Genomic DNA, 7,846 nt, shown 5'->3' on the forward strand with positions numbered 1-7,846 from the left:
TACCACGAACAGAAGGCAGAGCTGAGACACTGAACACTGGCAGCCTGTGGGCACATTCCAAATTCCTAAATGTTCCACCAACTCTAAGACAAAGAAAGAAATGCAATTCTAAACAAAATGACTGCCAAAATGAAGAGCATGTAATTAATTTATCACTACAAAGAAAGTTATTAACGTTTTCCTTCTTTTAAAGATGCTATAAGTCTTCACCTAGCGAGTCAAGGTAGAGCAGGCCAATCTCTATAGCCATAGGTTATCTATTATCCCAGGCACAATTTAATACCAATGTCATTCACACAAGTTCTGAGAAAACTGTCCTTAATACATCAATTGGTACTCAAGTTTCTTTTTTTTCTTTCTTTTTTCTGTCAGTATTCTTAAGCTAAATTTTTGTGCTGCAGTGTTTTTTTTAATATTTTGTTTGTTTGTTTGTTTAAGAGAGGGAAAAAGACAGAGTGAGAGAATGGCACACCAGAGCCTCCAGCCACTGCAAACAAACTTCAGATGCATGTGCCATCTTGTGCCTCTGGCTTACATGGGTCCCGGGGAATAGAACTGAGGTCCTATAGCTTTACGGCAGGCGCCTTAAACAACGGCTAAGCCACCTCTCCAGCCCCTGTGCTGCAGTTTTTTGAGTGCATTTTAAAGTTTCATTCACTCTCATGCAAAGATGCAACTGAAGTGCTCCAGAAATTACTCTGATGGGATGTTTTAAACACTGAATAGGGTGCCTGGCGATGTGCTTCCTAGCACAAAACCTGGCACTTAAGACAAATTCTTTGTAGTGTCACCATTTAGTCACAAATAAGACCACATGAGCTGAATTTCCAATGTGACCTGATTCCTTCCCACTAATGACATACTTCTGGAATCTTAAGTTGTTCTTTTTTTCACAACTATATAAACACACACAATCCACCTCTCTCCTAAAGAAAAGATAGAATGTATCATAGTATGAGAATCAAATGAATGTTATACCTATTAACGTATTCATTTTCAAAATACACACAAAGGGGATATGAGTCCACAACTAAATGATGACATGGTCTTGACCTTCTAGAAACTTGTAATTATATGTTCAGTCCACACGGAACACAGTATTGAAAACCCAAGTTTATGCTAGTCCCGTTTGTTCCCCACATCTGCTACTTCTCTGCTGTCTACATCTGCCCAAAAAGCACCTGAAGGTGATGCCGCTTTCTCAGCTGTCACCTAAAGTGACAGCAGGCATAGAAAAGATGCAATAAGATGGATATAAATTTCAGGAAATCCTTATTAGTTCAAATAGCACAGTATAGCTAAAGCGACTGCAAGCGTTGATTCAAAGATACTGTGGAAATATTCTACTATAAATTCTTCCAAAATCAACTGAAACTTTTTTGTAGCAATAATTTCATCACATGGTCTATGATGCAACAGAAGGAAATCAATCACCATGCTTACTGCCTCCTTTGTTTAAAAACAATCCTCAAGCCCTCTACTATATTAGACAGCATTTGCTACCTTTTAATTGTCATGCCACATCTGATGAGAAATGATATGCTCTAAAAATACTCAAATATGTTTCATGATTTTATTTTATAGTGAATTCTGCACATCCCACACATGGATAAGCTGACAAAGTCATTACGTAGAAATTTCCCATGTGAAGGAAAATATGTGCGAAAACCATTTACATACTTCCCTCAAATACAGCAGAGTATAATTTTGGTCAAATATCCAGGTGTAAATAGGTCAAAAAAGATGGGGGTTAAAACAGTTGTTTTAGAGGCTTTACCCTGCTCCTGCCTCTCATGGGCAGGAGTTCTCTGTGCTCTCTCCTCTTTCCTTCTCTTTAGTTCTATCTCTTACCTAATAAAATCGCTCTTAATTTAAATAGAAATTATGAAAATCCGAGATTCGGTTCTAAATACACTGTGTGGGCTCCAGCCCAGAGGGGGCAGAGGTCTAAGCAAATAAGGTCCAGATGACGGCTGAGGACAGCTCTGAGATGGAGGAAGTTCCTTTCCATACATGCTCTATGAAGCAAATCCCAGGACTCAACATCAACACCCTCAAGTGGGGTCACCCCAGAATGGCCTTCAACAAACAGCTACCTGAAAACTGTAGCTAAAGACCCACTATTCATTAACCCTACAACCATAACACTGGCTTCTCATCTGAGTATTAAAACGCAATTTGTTTCCCAATGCAAACACTGCTCATCCTTAGTAAACCTTGCAAACCTGAAATTAAGAGGTACTGGGCATAAAATCGCATATTAAAAGCCTAAAATGAGAGCTGGAGAGATGGCTTAGCGGTTAAGGAGCTTGCCTGCAAAGCCAAAGGACCATGGTTCGATTCTCCAGGTCCTATGTATGCCAGATACACAAAGTGGAGCATGCATCTGGAGTTTGTTTGCAGCAGCTGGAGGCCCTGGCATGCCCATCCTCTCATATTCTCTCTCTGCCTCTCTCAAATAAATAAAAATAAATAAAATGCATATTTTTTAAAAGCCTAAAATGAAAATGCTGACAAAAAGTATATTCTAGCCAGTCCTCATTTAGGAAAGCACACAGTAACAGGTTTTACATACTCATTTTGAAAGCACTGGATACAAAAGGGATGAACCGTGACACCTTTTTGTTTATGAGAAGCCAGGCTTAGAAAAGGACCGACTTAACCTGTGGTTATTGCTTTTGTGATTTATCCATGTTATTTCCAACATTAATCTTTAAATTTTATATAAAGAGCTTTGTTCCTGTTGCTATATTAAAATGTTGTTAGTACAAAATGTGACCTTTCCAGTGTGCCACAAAAAGCTAACTGACCTAAAATTTTGTTTTGTTTTCTAAGACAGGGTCTCTATACATAGATAGCAGGCTGACCTAGAACTCAGTATGTAGCCCACGATGGCCTTATTAAAAAAGGTAACCTCCTGCTTCAGCCACATAACTGCTGATATTACAGGCATGTACTGCCACATTCAACTGAAAGTGGTTTGGGAAAGTATAAAAGCATTAAGTAGATTGTAGTGTAAAGCTAATGAGCAAGATCTGCTGGGCATTTAACTGGACATATCCAAACCCTGAATAATTCTTTCAAACAGACAGAGCTACAAGTCACTGCTTGATGTGAATGAACTGCCTTTTTCTTTCAGACTCAATGCAAACTGAATATGCTCCTTATATTTCTCTTTTGCAATTTTCCCAGGGAATCTGCCATTGCTTCTTCACACACAAGCCACTATTTTAAAGCACCCGTTTTAACCCTAAATACACAAACTCACACTAGTCACTGCCAGTATCACTTTGGAACCGCAGGTGACAGATGCATTGGGGAGGGCGCACAGATGTGGATCGGCTGCAGTTGGAATCTTTTTGCAACGTGCACACTAACAGAGTCTGTAGATGCACATCTCCGCAAAAGGAGATGCTTTCCAAAAAAAAAAAAAAAAGTCATTCCCTAATATATTTACTTTCAGGACCTGTAATGGCTATTAAAACTATTATCTTCACTCTCATCTCGGCTCAGCCCTATATACCGTTCATTTTCTCTTCCTCAGTTCCAGATCTTTCCTCATCAAGACTAATTTTGCTATCACCGTCATCATCATTACTATTGTACAGCGTGCAGTGGGCAACTGCCAGAACTAGGATCCCACAAAGCCGCTACGCTGGGAGCCTTCCCGCCGCTGCAGAGCAGCCGCTGGAAGTTTTCGGCGAAGCAAAGGACCCCCCGCATGTTTTGCACGGTCTCTCTTTCCCCGTTGGGGTAGAGGAGCTGGGGGGGGGGGGAAGGAGGGAGGCATAAACAGAGACAGATGGGGGATCTCCCTTCCAGGTCTTCCCCAGCGCACTGGCTGGCTGCTCACCCGACACCCTTAGTCCACAAAGCTCCCAAGGCAAGGCCGCCCCACCCCGCCCCCACCCCGTTATCCCTAACGAGATGCCCCCCACATCCTGCATGCATCCTACCTCCTTCTCCCCACACCCGAGCCGCCCCGGCTCCCGCGGGGGCCGGTTTCCCCGCACCTCGGCTCCCCGCCCGCAGTCACCGCCCCCGCACACCCCACCCTCCCGGCGCGCAGACGCCTTGCAGCCCGCACTCGGGCCGCCCCTGGGGCCCGCCTCCCCCGCCCGCCCGCCCGCGGGGGACCGCCGACGGGGTTACCGTGGGAAGACGGGGCGGTCGCAGAGGACGCGGCGGCAGCGGTGCTGCCGGTTGCGTCGGATGCGAAGGAGAAGCTGGAGGACAAGGATGAAGATGAGCCGGGCGCGCTCCCCAGTCTCCATGGAACTCCCGCCCCGGCCCGTTGCTAGGAGCCCCCGAGGCTCGGGCTCCGCTCGTCCGCGCTTTGTTGTTCCGGGTACAGGGCGGCCGCCGCTTCCCCGCGACAATAAATAGACCAGACGCGGAGGAGCACCGAGACGGCGCGCGGCGGCTAGAGCGCCGCCGGACAGGGCGCTGCGGGGCTCCGCGCTAGCCGCTCACTTCCGGCTCTCGCTGCTCCCGCCGCTGCCCCGCCCCGCCCCCGTCCCCGCTCACCGTGGCCTTCCTCCTTCCTGGACCCTGGGCGAGGCCGGGCCGCTGCTGCCGGCGGGCTGGGCGGGCGGGCGTGGCCAGGGGCCGCTAGAGGGCGACGGGCTGGAGTTTAAAATGAAAAAAATATATATGTCTTGGAGGGGGGGGGAAATAAAAAAAAAGGTTGTGGAAAACCTGTGTAAGCCGGGTATTATTTTTTTAGTAGATTTCTAGTTGATTTCTAGACACGTGTGTGGCCAACAGTGTTCCTCAATGGACTTTAATCTTTTTTTTTCTTTCTGGCCAATGTTACAACTCCCCCCGCCCCCCCGACCCATGGGCCTTATTCAGTTTGTACAAACGACCGCAGAGGGTAGACTAAAGGGGAAAAAAAAAGCAAACCAAGCCCTACTTCGCCTTTGTAAGCACGTTGCTTTGTGATAACGTGGGGACGAAGCGCTAAATCCCGAGCCCGGGCTACAGCGGCCGGCGGACGCGGTCCGCGCAGGGATGCTCCGGGAGGCGGGCTCCGGCCGCCCGCGCTGGACCGGGCTGGGAGCGGGGAGGAGGAGGTCGCTCCGCTCGGGGCCTGCGGGACGTCTGGGGACCGAGACCCGGGCCCGGGGGACCACTCCCCCCCCCCACACACACCCCGGGGTGCACACTCGCCTGCTTGAACGGCCGCGCCGGAGCCCGAGTGCGGCCTCGGGACCCTGGCGGGAGGCGCTGCGGGCGCAACGAGGCTCCAACGGTCCCCGCCGAACCCTCCGATCCGCTGGCGGCCAATGGGCAGCAGCCCCGAGCTGATTACGGAGAGAGAAAAAAACAAAAAACAAAAAAAACAAAAAAAAGACGTGCACGAGACGAGTTCAGAGATGCCCGGGGTTGGGCGGGGGGATTGGGGGTTGGTGAATGGAAATAATGATTGGCCGGCGCATCCAAGGATGTCTGTCCGTCCAAGTCTTTCGCTTCACGCCCGAGTGGGGAACGGGAGAGCCTGAGCATTGGAAAGCTATGTAGAACGGCTAGAATTTGTTGCCAGACTCATTTATTTCTGGGGAGTATGAAGAAACGTGTACCCTGAGCTGGAGAGATGGCTTAACGGTTAAGGCACTTGCCTGTAAAGCCAAAGGACCCAGGTTTGATTCCCCAGGACCCACATAAGTCAGATGCACAAGGGGCACATGCGTCTGGAGTTCATTTGCACTGGCTAGTGGCCCTGGTGTGCCCATCCTCTCTCTGTCTGTCTCCTTCCCCTCCCTCTCTCGCTCTCTCTCCTTGCAAATAAATTTTTTAAAAAAAGTCTTAAAAAATGTTTCTTGTGTGGGACATGACTGAAGAAAACTAGCAAGAAGTCAGGTTAGGAAGTATCACCTGGTCTCTTAATAGGGAGGGAAGGACTGGCAAGGCCTATCAACTGTTCCAGGCGCAGGGAAACTGTGTTTCTGGGGGGCTGGCATGAATAGGAACACACCTAGGAGAGTGCCATGAGGTAAGGTGGGAGATAAATTAAGAGAAAGCAACCTAGAACCATCTGTGCTTCGTAGACCCCAGGAGTTTGGATCTTCTTCCCAGTGCTAGGGAAAGTGCCTTTAAGCCTGGAGTGACGTGGTATGATTTGCTACGGAAATGGCAGGAGAGATGTTCTATTTCCAATGGCTACTGCCATTACTGAGAAGACAATTTTACAAGGGTGACCAATTCTACATCTTTCTGAGACACTGATCTCAGGGGGTGAGCAGAATATTTGGAATCAAGTATGTCAGTTACTTTAGACTTTTTTTTTTTTTTTTTTTAAGGTAAGGTCTCACTCTAGCTCAGGCTGACCTGGAATTCACTCTGTAGTCTCAGGTGGCCTTGAACTCATGGCCATCCCCCTACCTCTGCCTCCAGAGTGCTGGGATTAAAGGTGTGGACTCCCACACCGGCCTTTGTAATTTTTTTAAAAAATTTATTTGGGAGAAAGAGGCAGAGAATGGGCAGGGCATGCCAGGGCCTTCAGCCTCTGCAAAGGAACTCCAGATGCATGTACCACCTTCTGCATCTGGCTCATGTGGGTCCTGAGGAATAATGCCAGACTTTTATTCTTTATTATTATTAACTTTTTTCTTTGCTTTCTTGTTTTTCGAGGTAGGGTCTCATTCTAGCTGAAGCTTACCTGGCATTCACTACATAGTCTCAGGGTGGCCTTGAACTCATGGAGATCCTTCTACTTCTGCCTCCCAAGTGCTTGGATCACACCCTGCTGTGGATTTTTTTTTTTTTTTAATGAGCCAACAATTTGTTTCTTTTCTAGGACTGAATACTTGCAAGCACCATTATTAATGATGGTTAATTTTTGACTGTCAGCTTGCGGGCGTTAATTGGCACTTAAATTTGGGGCTACTGGAACATGCTGGCCACTTCCTGCCTGTCTTGGTGCCACCAGCCCTGCAGTTCAGCAAACCCGTGTTGAAAGAGGCCGCTTTAATGGCGTGAAGACCACACAGCACTGGTCCGAGACGCCTTTCTGACAGTCCTCCTGTCCTGCAAAGAGCCTAAGGCATCAGTCCTGCCAGTTGCAATAAACTTTTGGCCTCACATCAAGTTCATTGATTACATGTGAATGTAGAGACCAGGGAGCAGTTGGGACCAGAGAGACCCAACTCAGGATTCTTCCCACATATCTTCTGATAGGTCCAAATACCATAAAAAATCCCTCCCGTGATGCCAGTTGAGTAGTGAATGTCTTAAGGGACAGAGTATGATGCTATAGGCTGGCTTCATAATGCCACTCTAGCCCCTCTCCTCAAAAAAAAAAAGTCACTGAACTGAGATCTCTGGAGATTGGCCGAGCTACCAGGCTAGTTTCTAAGAGGTAGAAACAGAAAAGTCAAGATTCAAACAGCCGATGTCTAGTGAGATTTCTGACAAGTTAATGGATTTCCCCAGGTCACATTAACTAGCAGCCAAGTTCTGAGGTATGGCCAGAAAGTCCTAAATCAGACAAAATGTGGCAATGTCCCTGGACCTCAGACTGTTAGAAAGATGAATTAGGCTGTCAAGACTGTCCTAGTACATTTCTCACTACACCTCTGAGGTAGTCTTTGAGACAGGAGGAATCTTCAATTTTTGGTGGCCAGAGCTCTTGCTTCTGTGCTGGAGAAGAGCAGTCCTTGCTCTCATCCCTCTCACTGAGCAGAATACAGTTGACACCCCACCACATGTTGCCTTTGGCATTTTCTCTTTAGTTTTTGTTGTCCAGTTTCCCTCTTTCAGCACATATTCGTGTATGAATTCATTATTCATTTAGCCTCATCTGGACTAGATCAAGGTTGACAGCATTCAAAGATTCTGAATTTGG

The 7,846-nt window shown here is 47.3% G+C and overlaps 1 protein-coding gene across 2 annotated transcripts in view; it reads right to left on the minus strand.

Moving 5' to 3' along the window:
* Window positions 1-4,284, minus strand: part of Tbpl1 (TATA-box binding protein like 1) — a 40,052-nt gene extending 35,768 nt beyond the window's left edge. The window contains exon 1 of one of the 2 annotated variants that reach the window (XM_004651189.3): window positions 4,153-4,284. The gene's annotated coding sequence lies outside the window, so the exon portion shown is untranslated. Of the gene's footprint in view, window positions 1-3,956; window positions 4,043-4,152 lie in introns of those variants that run through there. The other variant, XM_045157987.1, reaches the window with a different exon arrangement.
* Between the last annotated feature and the right edge of the window lie 3,562 nt (window positions 4,285-7,846).

This window comes from Jaculus jaculus, chromosome 9 (genome assembly GCF_020740685.1).
Source record: "Jaculus jaculus isolate mJacJac1 chromosome 9, mJacJac1.mat.Y.cur, whole genome shotgun sequence".
NCBI classification, from domain to species: Eukaryota; Metazoa; Chordata; class Mammalia; order Rodentia; family Dipodidae; genus Jaculus; species Jaculus jaculus.